The sequence below is a fragment of the Sorex fumeus genome, unplaced genomic scaffold, assembly GCF_029834395.1.
Source record: "Sorex fumeus unplaced genomic scaffold, SorFum_2.1 ptg000072l, whole genome shotgun sequence".
In the NCBI taxonomy this organism is placed as follows: Eukaryota; Metazoa; Chordata; class Mammalia; order Eulipotyphla; family Soricidae; genus Sorex; species Sorex fumeus.
Window position 1 is genome coordinate 5,361,690 of NW_026606129.1, and position 25,628 is coordinate 5,387,317.

Consider the following 25,628-nt stretch of genomic DNA (forward strand, 5'->3'; position numbering starts at 1 on the left):
CCCGCAGTAGGTTACTGTTGCCAGGTCACCCCAGGGGGGAAATAGTGTTGTCCCTCCACCTGCTCCCCCTTGGCGGTTCAGTTGCTGCCATCCTCCAGAGGCGATTGGACAGTCAGGTTTGGGCCCTCAGTGACGAGACATGCAGGGCCTCATGAGATGGGGGTGGAACCAGCTCTTTCCTCCCCATCCCAACAAGACCCCGAGTCACTGCCCACGAATGGCCTCTAGGGCTCCTGATCAAGCTGCTTAACGGCCATGATCCCTGAGACTCAGAAAAAATAATCTTGGAACCCAGCAGGTTTTGGCAGAAATTCCTCCAGACTTAAGTGTTAAAATTTCGGAATTTCAAAATCGTGTGGCCACTACTGCAACTATGTGATATCATATGTTATTCATAACCAGCTATAGAAAACAAATTGTCTACAGTTGCCTTTTCGGCAGATCTGAGTGTTGGGGTAAAATACCAAATAATAATGGTGGGTCTGGTGTCAAAATATTGAATGTAATCAAAGTAGAGAGTAATGTGGAAATCATCTGCCCCACAGGAAGGGGGAGGGTGTGAAATGGGGGGTATACTGGAGTTTTTGGTGGTGGAGAATGGGCACTTGGTGAAGATATGGGTGTTTCATTTATGACCGAGACTTAAACCCGAAAGCTTTGTAACTGCTTTCATGGAGATTCAAAAAATAAATTTATAAAAAATGAAAAAAAATGTAAGATAGTGTTCATGCCCAATTCGATCAGTGGCTGAATAAATAGCAGTACTTTTACATTTTAAAAAATAAGTTTTTGAGACTTCTTTTGCTTTACAAATCCAGGGAGCTTTTTGATAGAAACCACATGGTCCAACAAATCCAAACTGTCAACCACATGGTCTTTCACAGCAGAGGTTCCCAAACTTTGTTTTGTTTTTGAGTCAGTGGTACTCAGGGCTTGATCCTGGCTCTTTGTCAGGGATCATTCCTGGAGAGGCTCAAGCCTGGCTGTGACATGCATGTGCCCAGCACACTGTATTATTGCATTGGCCTCCTAAGTTTATTTGGCCTACCACCCCCTATTCAAAAATAAAATTACTCAGCATCCCTGGAACAAGGAGGAAGTTGTTTCCCTGATGCTCCTGAGTCCTCCTCCACGTTCCCTACACAGACCAAGAGTTTCAGGCATCCCTGGGAAGTCATGGGAGACATTGTGATGCAGAAAATGGTTTTCAATATGTGATTCATTGATAGCATCAGCCTTACCCCCTAATGCAGACCTCTGTACAAATTTAATCTTCTGTGTTTTCAAATCCTCAGTTGATTTATTGAAGTATAAAAATCAGAATTTAGAAAAGGGTTTCTTTTTTATTATTATCTTTTATTTATTGAATCATGAGATGCATTTACAGAATTTACAGACTTTCGTGATAACATTTCAGTCAAATGTTAGAGTACCCACCAGTACCTCCACCAGTGCCCATTCTCCACCCCCCAGTGTTCCCAGTATCCCTCCCCCACCCCTTCCCACCTCCTGCCTCTGTGGCAGGCACAATCCCTCTTACTCTCTATGTTCTTTTGGGTATAATGGTTTTCAGGTAACAAGCTTCCATCATTTTGGGTCCATAGTCTACTCAAAAATGGTTTCTTAACTTTCTTCACTTGTAATTTTTTTTTATACCTGAGAAAAGCAATATGGCTCCTTGTACTGTGAGGGGGAAACTGATGCAATGACAGATTGCAGCTAACATTAAGTCTCAACTAGGCCTCAGTTTCTGTTTCCCAAAGCAGGCCTTACAGTTTGTGGTAAATTCCTGGTTGAGTAATTTGCTGAGATAAAGTATTGGGCAGTTGGGTCTGGCTAGTCATGAGGATTCACAGTACCCTCCTTAGACGCTGTTACTAACCATTGTCTTATTGCTGACCACTGTTGTAATAGGGCCAATGCTAAAAATAGACCAAGTATATAAATTGCTTCTTAACACTGAATCCTACCGCTTGTGATTAGAGTCGGGTTCCTTGTCAAGACTCCACTGTGTTGGATGAGATTTGGACCCAAGCTCAAGCTAGCAATAAAGTTTCTTTGCTTTTGCATTATCATGTGTGGATTGGGTCTCTCTGCGACTGGGGATCTGAAACCTGGGAACAGCACTACCTGAAATACCTTTAATTTATAAGCTGTTCCTTCATGCGTGAGGCTCGTCCAAATGTGTGGAGAGTGGTCTTAAGCATGGTTGTGGCTGGAACCGGAGGTCTTCAGCTGCCACGGCTCTGCTTGGGATGAGGAGGGAAACTCAATCCACCCTCCTCCAAGGGGCCCCAGTCTCCGGGTCTTGGCCAAGGAACCCAAGTGTGCAGGACCTGGGGCGTAGATCTATCTCCAAGCCTGCTTGGATTGGGACTGGGGCCCCCTCCACCCAGATGCCCCATCTTCCAGTATGTAGGTGTTACACCCACCAACTTCCCCTGGAACTGTGTAATCCCATCAACGTCCAAGACCCAGAGACCCAAATCCTGCTCCTGGAAGAGAACAGTGCAGTCTCCTGCCTCTGCACCTGGCTGTCCTCACCAGGGCCCTTTGGAGGAGGGTGGGTAGAGTGTCCCTCCTCACCCTGAGCAGAGCCGCGGCAGCTGAAGACCTCCAGTTCTAGCCACAGCCGTGCTTAAGACCACTCTCCACACATTCAGATAAGCCTCACGTATGAAGGAACGACCAAGGAACCCAGGTGTGCGGGACCTGGGGCATAGATCTCCAAGCCTGCTTGGATTGGGACTGGGGCCTCCTCCACCCAGATCCCCCATTGTCCAGTATGTAGGCATTACACCCACCAACTGCCCCCAGCACTGTGTAATACCATCAACGGCCAAGACCCAGAGACTATTAAACCCTGCTCCCAGAAACACGGCAGCTGCGTGACATCTTATCATCTAGTTCTTACTCTGGGGAAACTGGCAGGCTACCAAAAATATCCTGCCCACACAGCAGAGTCTGGAAAACTCCCTATGGCGTATTCAATATGCCAAAAACCAGGAACAATGATGGATCTCATTCTCCTGACCCTGAAAGAGCCTCAGATATGGCACTTTTTAAAATCTCAGGGCTACGATGAAGGAGATGTTACTGGGACCTGCTTGAGGCAATCGATGAACAACAGGATGACAGTGATACAGTGATTACGGGCTGTTGATTTTTTATTTAATTTTAGTTGCTGCATGAACAGAAGCCCTGTATACTTGTCTTTTTTTTTTTTTCATTTCCACCCACCTCTCCATGTGCAAGTTAGTGACCTCATTGGGTAGCTACCCACAGTTTAAGAAGCTAGGATCTAGAATGAGGTGATGTCTTCACAGATTCCAAATACATTCTTGTTCAAGGAATGAATTGCTAGATTGATGCATAGCCATTGACTCAATCAGTAGATGTTTATATCCTGTGTATGATGTACTTCACAGTTGGCTGAGTCTAGAAAAGGAGTAAGAAAAGGTTCTTATCCTCAAGGAGTTTTAATATTTGTTTAGGAAAAAAAAGGTAAAGGTTGCAGACATGAAACAATTAGACAATATTAGAGCAGAGTATTAGTGGCAGAGAGTATTAGAGCCACGGCTGATTGTCTCTTTCAAAATGGCAGGCAAGTGGTGAAGCAGAAAGCATACCGGTATCTGAAAGAGATAGAAAAATTGATCAGATCTGAATAGCATTGAGTTGATTAGGGTGTGTCTCAGATGTAGCTCGTAAATATCCAACTGTGGAGAGAAAATTTCTTCGTTTACCCCAGGGATTTTTGAATTGCAAAGAGATAGAATATGCTCAGACAAATGGTTCCAAAGTTCTGAGCAAAGTAGATAAATGCGTGAGCACATGTGTTTTTATGGCAAGTAAATTAGGCTGTAAATCAAGGAACAAAAGATAGAACTGAACATTCAAGCAGTTACAATGTGACAAGAAATACCTAAACAGCTTCGAATGAGATCATTGATAATAGCATGGCGAATTAAACACCTACTGTAGAATTAGCTGTGCCAAACCTCATCTTTCTTTCCAAGTTAAATGCTAAGTGAACAGGAATATGGCAGTTACAAAGTCACAGTCCCTGCCACCTTTTGTTTTCCTTTTGAGCTTTTTGTAAGCACTTAATTTCATGGTTTGATGTCAAGTTCATTATTCAAAGAATAAACGGCATTTCTTACAAAACCCAGATGAGATTTTATTCTCTGAAAACTGCCCTTTACTTGAAACAATTCATACTATTCGATGAAAAAAAAACATTCAAACTAGTTTAAAAAGAGCCCCCTCCTGATCCGTTTTGTTTTGTGTCTGTTTCAGTAAGGTACTGGAATTAGAGTTTTCCCTTTAGAATTTCAGAGCTGATTGGTTTGTAATAGGCTTCCTGAAGAGACAGGGAGAAGCATTTTGTTGTTGTTTGTTGCTTCAGTGGTCAAGAGAGGAAAGAACTTGGGGACACGTGGGCATGACAGGATCCTTTCCAGGGTTTGACTCACAAACTTTCCTGCTATGGGCTTTGGCATTCCAAGATTTTCAGGATCTGTATGCCCCAGTGTTCTTTTCTGATTGGCTATGGAAACACAAGGATATAGGAAGAAAGAACAGAGAGTGATTGCTCAGTGTTCAACCAGTGGGTTTACACCTGTGAGTAAGATAAGCAGGATGGAAATATTGAATGCTTCAATCTCTCCTGCATCCCTAAACTGTGTTCTCTCTCACACTCTTTCTTTCTCTCTCTCTCTCTCACTCTCTCTTACTCTCAACTGAGGTTAAATATTGTGAGCTGAGATTGCTAATTCATTCATATGGTCGCAGGTTTGTGCTAGAGGATATGGTCCCACTTTAAATGCTAATATTAGAAATCAGGATCAAGAACTTAGCAGGGGATTGAGACATCTCTTAACTATCACATGGGTACTTCTTGCCCTGTTTCTGTTTGAACTCTAAGAGAAAAAATGATCTAAGTAAACTAGAAGAAGTTCATCTGTCAACTCCGAGAAAGTTTTCCTCCCCATAAAAACCAACAAATAACCAATAGAAAGTGTAAATTTCCGTGTTTACTTTTATTGATTTTTTAAAAAGCTGTTGCAATTTGATTTGAGCAAACTAAGCAGATACAATGACTGGTTTATTTCTATGCCCATTTAATGTTAAGTTCTGTTCCTCACATTTATTTCTTTTTTCTGCACAAATCGTACCATTTCCCAGATAACTTAGATCCTTTAGTAGTCAATACCACTTCTGTAGTGCAGACGTTGTCTGACTTATTGTATCAGCAGAGATGTTCAAGAACAGTATCTACAGCTTTCTCATTTCAAAGTAACTGAGGCCTTATATTTTCTATTTAATTCCACATCTTTCATTTATCCACAAATATCTGCTTGATGTTAGTATGTTGTAGGTGCTTTTAGGCTCTCAATTTGTAGTAGCCAATTGGTTAGACAAAAACCTGCCTTTTTTTTTTTTTTTTTTTTTTTTAGCTGATATCCTAGTTTGGCTTCTCTATTCTGAGAGTCCCAGCACGTATTAAGAACATAGCATCCTGCCACCTGACTTCACTTTGGAGCCTCCTTATTTCTACTCTATCTTCTAGACTCTTTATAACTCCACTCCCATGCCATGGCTGCTACAGACCTCTGTTCAGCTTCTCTGGGTTACACTTGGTTTCTGAGCTTCTGCTTCATAAAATGATGGTCCTTAAGTCTGTCTCTAAATAAAAAAAATAAAACACATCAAATCTTACTTTCAGTTGTTGAACTTACTAGGAAGCCTTACAAGTCATTCTACTGATAGTTCACTTGATCACTTGACTTCCCGTTAATCATCGATTTGCTTGAGTGGGCACCAGTAACGTCTACATTTTCCCTGTTACGTGCTAGTGTAGCCCAATGGTGTCTGTTCATTCTAGGAACACGAAGAGCCTCAAACCCATCATTCAGGATCTTGATGAAGAATGTCTGACCATCTGGTAGGTGGGCGGCCACACAGTCTTTTGACATCACGAGGAATCCAGTCGGTAACGGCTCTAGTCCAGCGGTCGTCTCCAAATCTCATTACGTGTCCAGCCCATCTGATTTTTGACGCCTTGGCAAACGAGACAGAGTCCCTGATTCTTGATCATCGACGGAGGTTGGAATCTGGATTCTTTATCTCATTTGAGTGAAACGTGATACTCCAAGCATATCTCTTTCAATTCCTCTTTGGGAGACCCGAATGACTGGTGGTTACAGATGGAAAAAAATCTACACACACTCTAACATTCTTGAGTATAAAAGAGAATTATCAATTCGGACAACAGACAAATTTAGGAATTAAGTTTGAGCTTGTAGAGCTTGATCTGATTGACCACAGAATGCTGTCATGAAATTTTTTGCTCTTCATCTCTTTATGGCTTCTTCTGTGTTAACTTTGATCTCAGGAAAATGCCTTATGTGCTAGAATGTTTGAGGGTTTCCTGAGACCACTCTATGCTTCAGAGACTATGCAGAGTCTCTGTAGCTACAGTGTGTTACAGTGAAAGTATACAAAGCAAAGTCAATGATGGAAAGTTCTTGTAGGGCAAAACTCTGAGGTAACCAAGTTTTTGCAAGAGAGTTTGCTCTAGAAACAGAACTCAGTTTATAGAGTTTGCAGGAGATCGTATCCTTGTGGTATCATACAGGATGCACTAAATTCCACCAGCAACAGGTTGTGAGGGCATAGGTGCAGATCACAAATTCCACCTCTCAGGCTCTCTTAGGAGCTGGTCATGTGGGCTCAACATGTGACACATTTCCAGACCCCTGAAGATAGATGGCAGGCAAGGCATAAACACTTAAACTTTTTTTTACAATTATTGAAGAATAAGAGCCACTCCTACCTTGAAAATTGTGGGGATAGTGTAAAATCCATGTTCCTTTGTCCTCACCAGTGGCCGACCCTGGTGCTGTGATCAGACTTTTCTCCGTCCTGCACAATGGCTGATCCTGGTACTGCGAGGCTTTTCTACACACTACCTGGTACTGTAATCTTGGTACTGTGATAAATTGTCCTAGTTTTCTCAGACTTGCACAGGTGGCAACTACGGGAACAGGTGTCTCTAGATGTAAAATCTCCAAGAAGATGCATCTTTCTCCCCAATTAATCTAGAAAACTATGTCCTGAACTATATCAGTGATCTTCAAATCCAATATCTCTCCTTTCAGAAATCAGCAGAAACTACACAAATCAGCTTCTTCCTAGGTTGGCGTTTCAGTTGGTCCAAAGGAGCAAAAATTAAGTGTCACTTCCAGACCAGCTCAAGTAGAGTTGAGACCTACATAATGCCTGTTTGAGTCACAATATGACTTTGGGTACCAAACATGAAAGATGGCAGAACCAGATCATGGATAAAATCCAAATTTCTTTGTCTCTGCCCATTGTGAGCTTTATTTATGATAAAAAATAAATGTCAACTTGCTGACTCATTTCACATTGTGGGTTAGTGCTCAATAGTAGTGAGCATTCACTCACCTAACACATGTGGGGCTCATTGTTTATGGCCTGGTTTGGGCTGCCACCTGAAACAACTGCCATTTCCTGTGTATATATGTGTATATGCGGTGGGTAGCAGCAACTTAGATCTAATGCTTATTCCTGAAAGTGGCTCAATCCTACTCAACATGTCTGGAATGAGTAAGAGTTAGAGCAGAGGGTGTTTTTCAAAACAACATTTAATTATGTTGGAAAAAGACCGAATCAGGATAGGTAAAGCAGCAAGAGTGAAACACATAGATTATATATTCTCCAAGTCCACTTATTTACTATTTCACTTTGTAGCTCTGAGCTATGTCAGCATTCAGTAAATTTGTTGAATGCATGAGTGCATGTGTAGGAAGAAACTAGAAATGAGCTCAAGATCTAGAGAAGATCTTAAATGCAACTTTATTTATTTATTTATTTATTTTTTATTGAGTCACTGTGTTACAAAGTTTCAAAGCTTTCAGGTTTAAGTCTTGGTTATGCAATGATCAAACACATTTCCCTTCACCAGTACTTATTTTTCGCCACCAAGAACCCCAATATACCTCTCCTCCCAACCCTCCCGATGCCTGTGAGGCAGGTGAATTCTAATTAGCACTCTATCTACTTTGATTAGATTGATTGTTTCGACAAAATATGCACCATTATTGTTTAGAGTTTACACCCCAAAATCAGACCTGCTGAAAAGGCATTGTGAAGTAATTTGTTTTCTACAGCTGGTTACAAGAACCAAATGATGTCGCAGCCGCGCGATTTTGGATTTCTGATATTTTACTAATTAAGTCTGGAAGTATTTCTGCCGAGAGCAAGATAATTATGAGATTGGTTTCTGTGACTCTGGAGGCATGGAGCTGTGGATTAACGCATAGTCCATTCACTTTTCTGCTGCAAGCTGTTGGGCTCTGCATTAAGTCCTTGTGCTTCTGGAGCCATGGCTGTACCGGAGAGCTGCTTGTGGGGGCAACCCGTGACCTCGGTAGGGCATGAAGGACGAACCAGGAATGCCCCCCTTCCCATGATTTTTCAGTTGCCCCGTCACCACTGGCTCATACATGGCTTTCCAAAGAGCTCCGAGGCGGCCGCCATCTTTGCTATCCAGGGGGAAAAAGGCGAAAGGGAGCAACATCCTTTCCCTCCCGGGCAGGCATGGAGCCATGGATTAATGCATAGTCCATTCACTTTTCTGTCGCAATTGCAACACTATTTAAATGAATTAAAATTTTTCTACTCTCTCTCCCCCTTTACCCTTTCCAAGCATAATCTAAACTGCATTTTAAGCTGATCATGGAATTGATGAACCAATGCAAGCCCCTTGCAATCTGCATACATTCAGATTATGTTTCTATAAAACTGAGATCTCTAGGCGTCTTCATAACATGGCAAACAACTACAATAGCAGATAATTTTTTTCAGGCAAACACAATGTGACATATAGAGCAATTGAGTGAGCTGTTCTGACAACTTCTGACTTAACTTATGAAAATTCTTATCATTATAGCACAAAAGGAAGTATTAGTCACTTATAAACTCACTAGGAAACGTAAACAATATGAATGCTAGTCTCTTTGTTTCAGTCTTTACTTGTGATCTCTATTATTATATCAACATTAACATAATTATTGCCACCAAGAATCTGATTTTCATAGGAACTTACAACTAATTGTCTTTATGTAGTACAAATAACCTTTATTCTTGACTTCTGTAGTTTTTCAACTATTATTTAATCCCTTAAATCCCAGGAGTTTTTTTCTACTTGGTTTTCTCTTTCTAATTCAATTTCTTCTTTCCATCCAAGCATACTCAGAGTTTCAGATTTTTTTTGAGTGTCTATTCATGTAATCTCTTACTTAATGTTCCCTTTAAACTACACGATTAAGATCATCCTGTTGTTCATTGATTGTCTCAAGCAGGCACCAGTAATGTCTCCTTCGCCCTAGCCCTGATTTTAAAAAGTGCCATATTCAAGGCTCTTTCAGGGTTAGGAGAATGAGACCCATCATTTTACTTGTATTTGGCATATTGGGTAACCCACGGGGAGTTTGCCAGACTCTGCCATGTGGTAAGGTTACATTCGGTAGCCTGCCAGGTTGTCCAAAGTAAGAATGAGATAATAATATGTAGCTTCCAGGAGCTGGGTTTTATAGTCTCTGGGTCTTGGCCATTGATGGGATTACACAGCGCTGGGGACAGTTGGTGTGTAATTACAATGGGTCTCATTCCCCTGACTCTAAAGGAACCACCCATACTGCAGCATTGAGAAGGATGTGGAAAGAGAGGCTGAAAAAAATCTCAAAGCCGAACTAGGCTGCCAAAACGAAGAAAGACAAAAATGACTGTCTGTACTTTCAATGAACGTATGCTGGCATCAGATACATCCATCAAGGACCTGATGATACGAGCACGAAAGATCAAGTACAACATCATTGGTCTGACTGAGACGAGGAGGCATCAATCACAATACACAGTTTTTGACACTGGAGAAGAACTGTTCCTCTGAACATACGACAAAAGAGGTGTTGGTGGTGTCAGTGTCCTTGTCAACACGAACTTAGCCATGAGCATTGATTCATTCAAATGCCTAACAACCCAAATCGGACGAATACACTTGAATAGATGTGGCTCACTGCCAGCAGTTGCTATCTTCGTTGTCTACACACCAATATCCAATTACGATGAAGGAGAAATTGAGAAGTTCTACATGGAGCTGGAAAAGTTCTATAAAGAAGACCACACCTTATACAAGATCATTATCGGTGATTTGGCCCAAGATAGGACCAAGAAGATCAGCCGAAGAACTCCACATTGGGATACATGGCCTAGAATGAAATGAACAGGGTGACAGAGTTCATCATGTTGACCAAGACCATCCATGGTAACTCACAGTTCTAGAAGTCCAAATCTAAACATTGGACATGAGAGTCTCCCAGTGGACAGTTCCACAACAAAATCAACCACATCATATTCAATTGATGGTTTTGCCTGACCGATGTCGCTGTTGTCGCAAAATTCCAAACGGGATCGGGCCACCGTCTCCTTCGTGCAAAATTCTACTTCACGTAGGGGGGGAGAAAGGACTGCAAAGTTTAAAAAAGAGAACTCTCAGAAAGACCGCCAACTTGGAGCTCTTTGGCTCTGTTGTGGAACATGGGAAGATACTGACATTGACAACATTCACAAGAAATAGGATTGACTGGTTCAGCAACTCCACGATTGTGCGAGAAACTCCAAGAGGTAGATAACCACAAAAAAAAACTGTCTTCAAAAACTCTTAAGTATATTCGCCAATGTGGCTTGGCGCATGCCTCAGGCAATCACAAGAGAACTTCCGAGCTTGCAAAGCAGTGCAGGGAGTGATCAAGGAAGACCTCAAAGAGAGAAGAGCAGCAGTGCTGGTAGATGTGGCAGAAGTGGGGAAAAGCATTCGTGAAGCCCGCCCGTCCTTCACCAACTACAAGACCAAGATGACTGCGCTCCCACATCTATCACATCTTCCAGAAGGGCAATGGAGAAAATTATTCATGACTTCTACACAGATCTCTTTGATAGCGACGTCCACCTGCACACATACCAAATTCTGCAGTATGTATATGTCGTTTCCAATGTTCTTCCTTCTGAAATCTGACATGCCATCTCGTTGGTAAAGAAACAAACAGCACCTGGCACAGACAAGGTCAGACTTGAACACCTGAACAACCTACCGTCAATACTCATCAATACACTGTCTCGGCTCTTCGCCCGCTGGCTCTCTGAATGCAAGGAACCATCTCAGTGGAAAACCAGCAGAACTGTACTACTGTACAAGATGGGAGACATCCACGACATTGGCGACTATAGCCCTATCTGCCTATTGTCTGTCATGTACAAGCTGTTCACTCGAATTTTCCTGAATAGGATTGGCAGAACACTAGATGAATGACAACCATGTGAGCAAGCCCGGTTCCGAAAAGGATTCAGCACACGATAACCAAGCTCATTGAGGTTTCTCGGGAGTTCAAACTGACACTCTGTCATCTTGAACTTGAACATTAGTTCATTGATTTAAAGAAGGCCTTTGATTCTTTTGAGACAGAAGCAGTCGTCAAAGTGCTAGCCAATCAGGGCGTTCAAACTCAATACATCAGGATGCTCTGTGAGCTACATTACAGATTCAATACCAGGATCTCACAATTCTACAAAGATATTATCATTGATGTCAAGAGAGGGGTTTGGCAGGGTGATACTATTTCACCGAAACTTTTCAGTGCCACCCTCGAGAACGTCATGCGACGACTGGAATGGGAAGGAATGTGAGTGAAGATAGATGGTCGGCAACTAAACCACCTCTGCTGTGCAGATGACATTGTTCTAATAAGACCAAACATTAGCTAAGCAGCACAAATGCTGATCCATGAGTGTGAAAAGGTCGGATTACAGCTGAATCTCACAAAGACAATGTTCACGAGAAACAGTCTTGTTCCTGACATTCCATTCACTCTCAATGGAATCCCATGTCCTAATGCAACAGTTATGTGTACCTAGGTCAAGAAGTCAACATGACGAATGACCTGGCACCTGAGTTGCACAGGAGAAAGAGAGCTGCTTGGAGCTTCAAGAGCGTCGAAGAAATAGCTAAGAGGACGAAGAACCTCCAGCTCTGGCCACATCTCTTCGATTCTACTTTTCTTCCTGCATTAACATATTCCTCAGAGACCTGGGCCCTACAAAAATAGTTATCATCCTTGATAACGCTATTCGGGGCTCTCAAAGATGAATCGAAAGAGCTATGCTTGGAGTATCATGCTTCACTTAAATGAGAGAAAGAATCTGGAGTTCTGACATCCGATGACAGTCAAGATCAGGGATGCTGTGTCATTTGCCAAGTTGTCGAAAATCAGATGGGCTGGACATCTAATGAGTTTTAGAGATGACCTCTGGACTAGAGCCATTACTGACTGGATTCTACGGTACCTCAGAAGTTCGTGTGGCTGCCCACCCATGAGATGGTCCGACCTCTTCATCAAAACCCTAAACGAGATTTGAGGCTCTTCGTGTTCCTAGAACGAGCAGATGCCATTGGGCTACAATAGCACACAACAGGGACGAATGGATACGTTAATGGCACCGGCTCGAGCTAATTGATGAGTAACGTGATATCAAGTGATCAAGTGATAAAGTGTACAAAATAGAGCTTAGTATATTGTAAGCACATTGTTTTATTATTATTGCTCTTACCTGTTGATTTATTTTCATATTAGTTTGAATGTACTTTTGTTCTACAATTCCCACACCACATCTGTGATTGGCAATAATGAGGTAAGGTGCTATAAGGAGTAGAAAGTTTTTATGCATTTGAGTCATGAATTTTATTCATTTTTATTTTGAGTTTTTATGCATATTTTCTCATGTCACTGAACATCACCAGGGTCGGAGAGATAGAACTGGTGCTAAGGTGCTAATCTTACATTTATTACCTAACTCAGAGCTGAGAATAACCCTGAACATCAGAGCTGAGAATAACCCTGAGCATTGATGAGTGTGGTGATTTCCACCAAATAAAATATAAAATTAATTAAAATACCCATGTAAATACAAAATTCCAAGACAGTAATGTTTAAGAAATTTAAAAGAATGCCAAAATACTACAAGCTTGAGTGTTAGAAATTGTCTTTTATTAGTAACATGAACCATTAAGAATTTATTTTAACCTTAATAAAAAAACTCAAGTATATTGCGTTTATTTTATGTGTTCATTTATGTAATTTAACTAATATTTATTTAGTCCTTAAGTACTGGATACCATGAAAAATACAGATAATATTCCAGAGAATAAATAATGTAGTGCTTCTGTTTCATGACTCTTAAAATCTGCAGATATTAATGATATTAATGAAATAATATCTTTATTAATGAAATAATACTTTATTAATGAAATAATAAAGTACTGAATACCATGAAAAATACAGATAATATTCCAGAGAATAAATAAGGTAGTGCTTCTGTTTCATGACTCTTAAAATCTGCAGATATTAATGAAATAATTATTTTATTATACAAGTACAGTCTTTGCTATAGAAAAAGCATAGAGATTATTCTTTGGGGACATTCTCTTACTTTGGAAATGGTATGGTGGGCATAGGTGATAAGGAAGGATACTTTAAAAGAGAGATACACTTTAAATATCCTTTAGATATCCTCCAAGGATATATTTGATCTGAGATCTGGACAATGAGTAGATAAGAACAAACTCAAAATATTTGGAAGAAGAGCATGCTTAAAGGCCCTAGGGCGGGAAGTATAAAGTCTGTTTAACTGAAAGAAGGCTAGGGCAGTTAGAATTCAGAGGGTTAGGATAATGATGCTTTTACTTTATTCTGAAAGTTCTAGAACTCTTTGAATGTACATGTGCAAGACATTAGCACGATGAAGAGAAGAATGTTTAATTTGAAATTATGTCGGTATATGGGAAGAATAGCAATAAACAAAGGTTCCCCTGAAAGAATATACAGAAAACCAAAAGCATATACATGAAACAACACCACACACACACACACACACACCATCCCACTGTCATTATTATTATTATTACTATCTTTTTGCGTTTTGGGGTCACACCCAACGATGCACAGGGGTTACTCCTAGCTCTGCACTCAGGAATTATTCCTGGCAGTGCTCGAGGGACCATACGGGATGCTGACCATATGGGATCCAGGTTGCCCATATGCAAGGCAAATGCCCTACCTGCTGTACTATTGCTCCAACCCCCATCCCACTGTTATTATAAAACAAAAATCCTGAGAAATAGTTGGTAACTATGTGGATTAGAATATTTGGTTGACTTCTTAATTATACCTCTTTTGTATCAAAGAATAAAATTACTGTTACCACATAGATATTTCTGTACACAAAGTATTTCAAAATATGGAACTATTACTCATTAAAGGAAACACAATTAAATGGATGCTCCATGATGGACAAAGTTTGGGAAACACCAAAGTAGGGGTTAAACAAAAATGTTGAAAGATACATTGGCGCCGTGTAATCCCATCAGTGGCCAAGACTCTGAGACTATAAAAACCAGCTCCCGGAGGAGAAGAGCGCAGTCTCCTGCCCCCGCGCCTGGCTATTCCTCGCCGGGACCCCTTGGAGGGGAGCGGGTTGAGCTTTCCTCCCCGCCCTGGCCAGGGCCCCTGGCAGCCGAAGACCTCCAGGACCAGCCACCACCATGCTGAGACCACTCTCTGCACACCTGAAGGTACCGGCAGAGGGACAAAGCCACGTGGGTTCCGGGGCCGAGATCTCCAAGCCTACTTGGATTGGAGTCGAGCATCCTCCACCCAGATCCTCCAAATTCCAGTAGGCGGGGGTCACACCCACCAACTGGCCCCCTGGCACCGTGTAATCCCATCAGCGGCCAAGACTCTGAGACTATAAAAACCAGCTCCCGGAACCACGCGGCCGCACGACATCTTATTATGACATCTCATTCCTACTTTGACAAATTGGCAGGCTACCGAATGTAGCCTGCCCACACGGCAGAGTCTGGCAAACTCCCTGTGGCGTACCCAATATGCCAAATACCAGTAACAATGATGGGTCTCATTCTCCTAAAGAGCCTTGAATATAATCTCAGGGCTAGGATGAAGGAGACGTTACTGGGGCCTGCTCGAGGCAATCGACGAATAACAGGATGATCTGTGATCTGTGATCTGTGTTGAAAGATACTTAGGGAAGCAACACTTTGAAGGGGGTCAAGGAAAACAAAACGGTGAGATATTCTTATTGTCTCCTGCGATCCTCCTCTTACGGATTTTAGCGCATGTGTAGCTTATCACAGTTTTTAGAAAGTAACGTCTCATATCATGAACATTCAGAACTTGCTCAGGAGTATATATCGTGTGAGAACATTATGGTGTTAACGGGAAGTAACCACAATTATAAGCTTGTTAGTAGACCAAAACTTCATGACATCAATCAGATATTCGTATTACCCAATTTGTACTTGGATATTTGGACACAACTGATGACAGCATGTTTTATTCTTTTTCTTGGATATGTGATTTATGTGATAACAGATTTTACATCTAAATTACTTTACATCTCTTGTCTGTGTAGAAGGATTTGTTGGAGGGATCTAGATTCCACTTAGCAATTTATGTATTTATTTATTTGGTGGGAGAAACACACCCAGCAAAGCTCAGGGGTTACTCCTAGCTCCACACTCAGAAATTACTCCTGGAGGGACCATATGGTATGCCAGGGTTAGCTGTATGCTGTCCCATCCCTTCAGCCAGCCCCTTCAATTAGCTTTTTAGATCCCATAGAATAGAACGGTGGTAAGCAGTGCTTCCACTTATAGCAGTTGAACCCAGGCCTCACCCCACTGCCATGAACTTCTGACTTGGCTAATGTGATGAGTGTTAAAAATTTGCATTTTAAAATAAGTTTTCGAGATGTTACTGATTTGAGGTGCACATATGGGATACTACGGTCCTAGAAAACCCTTTTACAATCACAGCCAACTATGGAAAAATTTGAGGTACAAGGAGAAGCTAGGAGAAAAGTCAGAGAGTATCTGTCAAAAGATATTTTTTTCGGGGAGAGTCTGTACTTGGGGCGACCATATGAGGTGCTAGGGATGGAACTGCTGGGTTTGGCTGTATGCAAGATCTTACCGTCTAAACTATGTCCCCCACCCTGCTCTCCATCACCTTGTCAACGATCTTGTTTATTTTTCTTTAAGACTCAGATTATTCTGTATGGAAGTGATTCACTCAAATTAAAACTCCATAAAAACCAAAGTTTTGGGATCCCTGTGACATTTTGTTAACTTCCTATTAGAGAAAATAAATGCAAAATAAGTCTCTAAATTTGGATAATTTTGTTTCAGTCCCCAAATGAGTGTTTTTATTTAGAAGCACTTGGATCACCTTTTTTTCTCTGATGCATCAGACAGTCCAGACAACACAACTTTGGTTTATTCCTTAACCTGACACAAGAAATCTAAGTTAAGATGTATGAAGATAGAACTGAAATAAATTGTGTCCAAAAGCAATATTGATTTTTCCCTCTGAAAAGTTCTATCTCAACATCAGTTCAGACGAAAAAACAAGCAGAGGAGACTAGGAAAATGAATAGTAAATGCAGCGCACTTTGACTTGTACTGTGGATTATAGGGGTATCTGGTTTTGGTTTAATTTTTCTTAGGTTTATCTTCACAATTGCTTAATAGTGTAAGAGAACACCTAGAGTTTAGTTTTCATTTGTACGTGTTGACACCAAATCAGATTGACTTTGACATTTTACTCTATTCTTCACATTCTGTATTTAGTTCCTCCATTTTAAAACTACTGAATTAAAGCATAACTGTCAAGTATCTATTGCTCTGACCACATTTTGTAAGTTAAATTTCAACATTCTTCTTAGCCCAGTTTTACAATTATATTCCTTCTAAGTATATTTTTATAAATTTTCCAGTCAAAATTTGGTGCTCTATACTTACAAATGCTTAACAACTGGTCCTCTGAAATAGAGAAGCAATAAAAACACACAAGTACCCATTTGTGATCTGTTGGTTCCCATGACACCAGTCCCTGACGGAGGCCAATACTAAGGGTCAGTCAAAGAGCTTCTGAGAGAGGAGAGTGATTGGATATGGTTATGTAAGAATTATATCATTAGAAGTAATGAACTTTAAAAACACAGATAGAAATTAAAAAATTAGGAATAATATGTTTTGAGTATAATTGCTATTTTTGCTCTCAATATGATTTATATAATTTCATTTTGATGATTGTGCTTACAAATACTGACATGGAAAATGACTGAATTTAACCAGCCACCATATTGGTCTGTGTTTCCATGAATGGGGCTAGCCTGGTAGGTTTTATTTTTTTGGAAGCGGGTGTCATGGAGGATTATATTTTTAAGTTTGTAATTGAATTGCCAATTACAATTACAGAGTTGTTCATAATTGAGTTTCAGTCATACAATGTTCCAATACCCATCCTTTCCTGCCACCAGTGTTCCCAGTTTCCTTTCCCTACCACCTGCAGCCTACCTTTATGAAAAACTCTCTCTCTCTCTCTCTCTCTCTCTGTGTGTCTCTCTCTCTTTCTCTCTCCCTTTCTCTCCCTGCCCCAGCCCTGCAGTTCAGCCATGCTCAGTAATGAGCCTTGAACTTGAAGCAAACTCTAGTAAATTCAGAGATATCTTGGCCACGTTAGACTCTTTGTCTTGGAAATCTGCCAGGCATAATTCTGTGGTTGTCACATTCAGTACTGCTGTGTTTGATGGCTTCCCTTTTTGATCCATCACCAGAGGTTTCTTTCTAATTCTACATGCTCATGTTGCCATCTCAGGTTATGGAGTAGCTTACAACTACTCTCAGAATTCTCCAACTTTCAATACAACAGACTTTGAGCGACCTGTCTTACCAGTGTCAACTCAACTTTCCACATTTTCTGTGTTTTTATTTTATCAGAGCCCCACCCCTTCATCACACCATTCTCATTTAGTCCACCATCTACCCTTCCTTCCAAAGAACATTTTGTCAGTATTGCATATGTGTAGAAACTTTGCTAGTCACTAAGTTGATGAATAAAAGCTTAGAACTTGACAAGCAATGAACAAAAGTAGCCAGACAAATCAAGAAAAAGTTTAAACCTTGTAAGTCAGCATAATTAACACAGGTACTACATTTACTACATTAGAATTTACTTAAATTCTAATTAAATAGTGGATCCATGAACATTTTATAAAATATAAACTTATAAAGACATATTGAAATGATTTTTAATAATTTTAGTTTGGACTGGGCTGGAGCAATAGCACAGCAGTAGGGTGTTTGCCTTGTGCACGGCCGGCCTGGCCGAGCTGGGTTTGATTCCTCCACCTCTCTCGGCGAGCCCGGCAAGCTACCAAAAGTATTTCGCCCCCATGGCAAAGCCTGGTAAGCTACCCATGATATATTCAATATGCCAAACACAGTAACAAGAAGTCTCACAAAGGAGACGTTACTGGGCCCGCTCAAGCAAATTGATGATCAATGGGAGGACAGTGCAATGCTAGTTTGGACTGGTTTGAATTCTATGTAATTTCTAGTTGTCAACTCATTTGTAATTTTACAGCATATTTTGGTAACTTGATTTCTTTTCAAAGCATTCATGTTAATTTGTAATGTCATGGATTTCAAATTATTACTTTGTTTTCTAGTTTACCCCTGTCAGTTAGATGGAGGTTGGCCAAGTAGAAGTGTTAGAAGACTTTATGAGGGATGGGCCAATACCATAACCACTGCCCAGAGTTTATGTTTAAAGTGTGGCGCTCTCTCTCTCTCTCTCTGTAATTTTGGGAATATTATTTAACTGCTTTATGCTACAACTGTATTTTTGATAAAATAGAGATATGATTATAATGGTTTGTATATATTTCAAAGAATTAAATGAGGTAATGTTTGTAGCATTGTTAAAAAGAGAGCCTTGGTACATCACCATCACCATCATTATTAAATCACAAAACAGAATAACTAAGTTTCTATGGAAATATTTAGGCTGGATTGCTTTTAGAGATTTCAGGAAAGCTTATGAAAAAAGAGAGATCAAGTCATAAACCTTGAAACAACTCAGTAAGAACGATTATTAAATTTTTGAATTTTGAACCTGATCTAGGGCCTAAATCAGATCATGCCACACAGCAAATGTGGGTGACTGCATACTAATTACTAATTGACTAGATTTCTATTTGAAGCCCATCAGAAGCTACTGAATAAGAGGAAATGGGAATAAATCCTAAGTTAGAAGACAAAAAAAATATCAACTAACAAAGGAGTGAGAGATAAACACTGTAATTATTCTGTACAACTAAAGCATGGCATTTTACTCAGTTATCTTCAATAAATTTTCTTTCATTTGCTCAATACATTGTTAGACATTAATTGGTGCCATACACCAATTAGAAGCCAAATTGCATAATGCCACCTCCCAAGAAAACTAATTTTTCACATGGATAATTGCCATCAGGCTGGATTTGTTCTTTTTAGCACAATTAGTTGGCCCATATTAGCAATTCAAATAATATTTTATAATTTCTTTGCCAGTGCAAGCATATGAAATGAAAAAAAGAGGCAAGAAGTTTAATGCTTGATTGAAAACATACTTTCATGGATTTGGACCGTTCTTTTCTTATTTAATGGTATCTGCTGACCAAAATTTTAATTTTTCATCTCAAAACAAATCAGTCACTAAAAATAAGGTGCATATTTTTCTCACTGCCCTTTTTGTGTACACACCAAATGAAAAATAAGTGTCTTCTCTAAACTGAAGTGATGTAAGTATAAAATATTTCTCCTTACTTCAAAATATAATCTTTTGCACAATATTGGGTATTAATTAACTTCTACTTTAGAGTCAGTCTTCCATAGCATGATCTCCGTTTAGTTGAAAGGCACAGGGTGCAATTATATGGAAATAAAAAGTAGAACAGCTGACTAATGATTCTAATTGATTTTATAAGTTTTTAAAAGGGTTGCAAAAATTACAGCCAACTATTATCACAACTTTAAGATTTTAATTGTTCTAAATAAAATAAGGCACAGGGGTAGGAGACTCTGCGCTATTCTCCTCCAGGAGCTGGGTTTCATAGTCTCTGTGTCTTGGCCGTTGATGGGACCAACCTGGCGCTGGCGGCAGCTGGTGGATGTGACGCCTACCTACTGGAATATGGAGGGTCTAAGTGGAGAAGGCCCAGTCCCAATCTGAGTAGGCTTGGAGACCTCAGCCCTGGGACCCGCATGCCTGGGTTCCTCTGCTAGTTCTTTCATGCATGAGGCCCGTCCAGACATGTGGAGAGTGGTCCCAGCATGGCCGTGGTTGGCTCCAGAGGTCCTCAGCACCTGGGGCTCTGCTGAGTTGAGTTTCTCTGTTGAGTTTCTCTCCCCCCTCCCTGCCCCGAGCAGAGCCCCAGCAGCTGAGGACCTCCAGAGCCAGCCACAGCCATGCTGGGACCACTCTCCACACGTCTGGACGGGCCTCATGAATGAAAGAACTGGCAGAGGAACCCACACATGCGGGTCCCAGGGATGAGGTCTCCAAGCCTACTCAGATTGGGACTGGGCCTTCTCCACCTAGACCCTCCATCTTCCAGTAGGTAGGCGTCACACCCACCAGCTGCCGCCAGTGCCAGGTTGGTCCCATTAACGATCAAGACGCAGAGACTATAAAACCCAGATCCCGGAAGCACACAGCAGCATTCGCGGCCGTGAGACATCTTATTATCTTATTTTTCCTTTGGAGAACCTGGCAGGCTACCAAAAGTATCCTGCTCGCATGGCAGAGTTTGGCAAACTTCCCGTGTCATATTCAATATGCCAAATACCAGTAACAATGATGGGTCTCATTATCCTAATCCTGAAAGAGCATTGAAATGGCTCTTTTAAAATCTCAGGGCTAGGAAGAAGGAGACGTTACTGGTGCCTGCTTGAGGAAATCAATGAACAACAGGATGATTGTGATCATGATAAATAAAATAATAACTTTAATATTTAAAACACCCAAGTCATAGCTTCCAACCAAGCTGTACCAACTTTTGAGGATGGATAATGGGTGTGAAGAGCTGAAATACATCCTTACCACGTATAACTCTTGCTTCCAAGGATGGCTTGGATGATATTTGGATAAAGTGTGAATTCTCTGAAAATATGTTTAGAGTTTTTTTTCTTTTTGGGTGACACTGGGCGGTGCACAGGGGTTACTCCTGGCTCTGCACTCAGGAATTACCCTTGGCGGTGCTCAGCAAGCCATATGGGATGCTGGGAATTGAACCCGGGTCAGCCGCGTGCAAGACAAATTCCCTACCTGCTCTGCTATTGCTCCAGCCCCTATGTTTAGAGTTTTTAATCTCAGTTAAAAAGGTAAAGGTAAAGGCCCTCCCGTTGTTCATTGATTTGCTTGAGCGGGCCCAGTAATGTCTCCATTGGAGACTTTGTTGTTACTGTGTCTGGCATATCGAATAAGTCACAGGGAGCTTGCCAGGCTCTGCCATGCGGGCGAGATACTCTTGGTAGCTTGCCAGGCTCTCCGAGAGGGGCGGAGAAATCGAACTCGGGTTGGCCATGTTGGCTGCGTGCAAGACAAACGCCCTACCGCTGTGTTATCACCCCATTTTTTCAGTTAAGCAGTTCTGTAGAATACTTTTCAAATAAAAGCTGGTATAAACTATTCACAAAATCACAAAATCACAAATCATCCTGTTAATCGTCGATTGCCTCGAGCAGGCCCCAGTAACGTCTCCTTCATCCTAGCCCTGAGATTATATTCAAGGCTCTTTAGGAGAATGAGACCCATCATTGTTACTGGTATTTGGCATATTGGGTACGCCACAGGGAGTTTGCCAGACTCTGCCGTGTGGGCAGGCTACATTCGGTAGCCTGCCAGTTTGTCCAAATTAGGAATGAGATAATAAGATGTCATAATAAGATGTTGCGCGGCCGCAAATGCAGCCGCGCGTTTCCAGGAGCTGGTTTTTATAGTCTCTGAGTCTTGGCCACTGATGGGATTACACAGCGCCAGGGGGCCAGTTGGTGGGTGTGACCCCCGCCTACTGGAATTTGGAGGATCTGGGTGGAGGATGCTCGGCCCAAATCCGAGTAGGCTTGGAGATCTCGGCCCCGGAACCCGCGTGACTTTGACCCTCTGCCAGTACCTTCATGTGTGCAGAGAGTGGTCTCAGCATGGTGGTGGCTGGTCCTGGAGGTCTTTGGCTGCCGGAGCCCTGGTCGGGGTATAAACTATTATAGTTGTTATTCTAATTATTTGACAAAATAATCAAGGAAATCAAAATGATTAGATGTGTAGACTTTCATGAAGTAACTGTTGGGGAAAATAACATCTGCATGATAGATAACCTTTCAGTTTATGTATTACACACCATAAAGTCCAAAATGAATGAGAAAGAGAGACAAAGAGAGTGACAGAGTGATTTGTAAGCAATCATTTCCAAACCTATAAAATTGATATTTTATTCTTTTATTATTAATAATTTTTAAGTTTGTTTTATCAGTATTTTCGAGTTTTCTTGAATTAAAGTTGCACTTTATTAATTTAAAACCAATATTTCTTTCCATGTTCATCTGAAAATTTAAGTGTAATCTATTTTTTAGCACCTTTTATTTCAGAATTCATTGTTTATGGTCCAATATAGGTTTCTTTGCAGGTGACCGTTGCTGTTATACTCAGAAAATATTTATTTCTTCAGTAAAAGTTTAATTAGTTCTTAAAGATATCAGGCTCTATTCAAAGGGTGAGACTAGGGCAGTAACAAGCAAGACATCTTTATCCTCCTGGGTGTGGACAGGAATGAAGGAGACAATAAACTAATACATTATTTTTTGCCATTTCTTTAAGCTGACTCGAGACTGCTCAGAGTTATTATATCTAGTAAATTATCTCAAACTAATTTAAGTTGGATTATCACTTGCAACCAAAAGAATTCTGACATGCATATCTTTCTTCAATTATGACATGTCAAAAATGATGACTGACTGCAGAGATCTTGGTAGATTGAGTAAGAAAAAATTAATGACTCTGCCCTTTTTTAAAAAAAAGATAGTGTCATTACCAGTAATAGAAATACCATTTGTTTGCCATGTCATAAACTTATTCTATAGCTACAATGTAAATAAATACAGAACACCATGTATTTTTAAATATATCTGGTGCATGTGCTAAAGGTCCTTTGCAAACAAATATTTTCACCGCAGCCATCTTTTACAAAATAAGAATAGACTCTAAGGCAATTTTATTGTAACAAAATAACAATATGAAAATGAAATAGGAACATTAATTTAAAGGAATATTGGAAGCATAAAAAGTTAATTCTTTTGAATAGAAAAATATTTTCTCTATCTTCAAGAAAGTTCTACTCAACAGAAAAATCATAAAACTTTCTTTTGAGGGACATAAAATTCTTCTTTTGGCTCCAACTTCTAATATTTTGTAACAACTTTGGTAAAAATGACACTGGAAAGCAAGTGATATTGCTTATAGATAGACTCTAGGAGTCTGTTATGGATTATGATTTACTTCCGTTCTATCTGCTGCAGCCTAAGAAACTTTTGTCTTTGGTGGAAGGGAAAGATGTTTATAGTGCGCTTACTAGATGATTTGCAAATTGATACATGATCATTTTTTAATATCACACGAAGTCTCTCCTCACAGTCCTTTGTTTTTTCATTCCCCATAAGTTTTATTATATATTTTCCAACAAGTCAATACTTGGAGTTGTTATTATCCACTATTATAAGATATACTTATAACGCTTTTTGAGGATTAAACCTGACGGTAGTGTATCAATTAATGCTAAATATCATTCAGTTTTATCTTTTCTGACAAAATTGCCTTGTGGCAAATTATTTATTTAGATAAAAAATATTTGTTTTGAAATGATTACATCAAAGCCTGAGAAAATGACTAGAATTATTTGATTACTTAATTGAATCCCCAGGAAGTCACAAAGAAGTAAATCTGTCTTCTGATTTTCAGTGTCTCTTTTTCCTTTCAAATATCAGTTAGTGTGGCTAGAGAGCACCCTATTCATTGCTCTGTAATCATTTTATTTTTGTTCCCCATAGAAAGACCAGGTTCTCTGGCTCCCGAAAAAGGACTTGTGAATTCTAGTGAGTTCTAACTAAGCTCCAGCTCTAGAATTCTAGCTAAGCTCCAGCATTAGCTTTCTTTCCAGTAGTAGGAAACCTTTATCTGCCTCATCCTATCCAATCTCCTCACCCTCACCAGCAAAAATGGCTCTCCCATGAATTAAATGCAAAATTAATTGAGTGCCTATTCATCAGTGGAGCCACTGTATCCTTTTTTGGCTGATAAACTCTCTTCCCTCTTTGAATAGTCAGCACATTGCTCTAATAGACTTACATTTTTCAAATTATTTTACACAGGGTTGTTTTATCTTAAGATGTGAACACAGGTCACTATTGAGACAAATATGAATAGGGAATCATCCGTTTTCTCCTCAGAAATTCATGATGCACATTTGCATTAAAATAAATAAACATATTCTTAATTAAAATTATTTTACTCAGTAACCCACAGTTTATTGATGATGGAGGCATCCCTCATCTTCTCGACTCAGTGCAAATATTATAGCTATTGGAATACAAGTTGGGATTGTCAGATTATACCGAAACTTTCTTATTATTTCAAGGATATTTATTTTGCTTCTTGATTTGGTTGCTAAGTTAAATAAGAGTGAGGGAAATGTCACTTTTAGCTTCATTTTTGACAGTAGATAGTTCAGTGGTTAAATTTAGTGTGTAATTTGCTAATTGCAATCAATTATTCAAAGCTTGAAAAAGCAACTTATTGATTGAACAGAACTATGTTACCTGACTTTGGGATTTAAATTAAACTTTAAGAATGATTAGTTATATCACTTGGAGAAATGGCCTGATATCTGATAATGATGTATCTGTACTGCACTGCACTGTCCTCCCGTTGTTCATCGATTTGCTCGAGCGGACCCAGTAATGTCTCCATTGTGAGACTTGTTGTTACTGTGTTTGGCATATCGAATACATTCCAGGTAGATTGCCAGGCTTTGGCGTGCGGGCAAAATACTCTCGGTAGTTTGCCGGGCTCTCCGAGAAGGGGTGGAGGAATTGAACCCGGAACAGCTGGGCAGGCTGTGCGCAAGGCAAACGCCCTCCCTCTGTGCTATACTTTATCACTCTAGTGTGTATAAAAAGCTCCTTTTGCAGAAGACTAAGGTAGGTACTTGATAAATGTTAATTTTATTTTTTGCCTAAAGCTCAGTAAAAACAATTTTCATTTTGGTGTGATGCATTCTTACTTTGTTAATTGCATAACTAAATTCACAGGGGAATTTTCTCTTGTTTTAAGTGTTAAATTACATGTCTAAATCAGTGGCTGAAAATAAAAATCTCTCAAGGAATTTGTTAAATATAACACTTCCTGCTCATCATCCATACGTTCTGAACCCCAGACTCTAGAAATTGTTTTATAATAAATTGCAAAAATAATATTATGTAATGATTACCTATTTTGCTTTTGGGACTCTCTGGACTACTTGTTGAAATGTACCTCATTACTTTCTCACATGTAAACAAAGCCATAATTCAGTTTTTCACAATCTAATCATTAAAA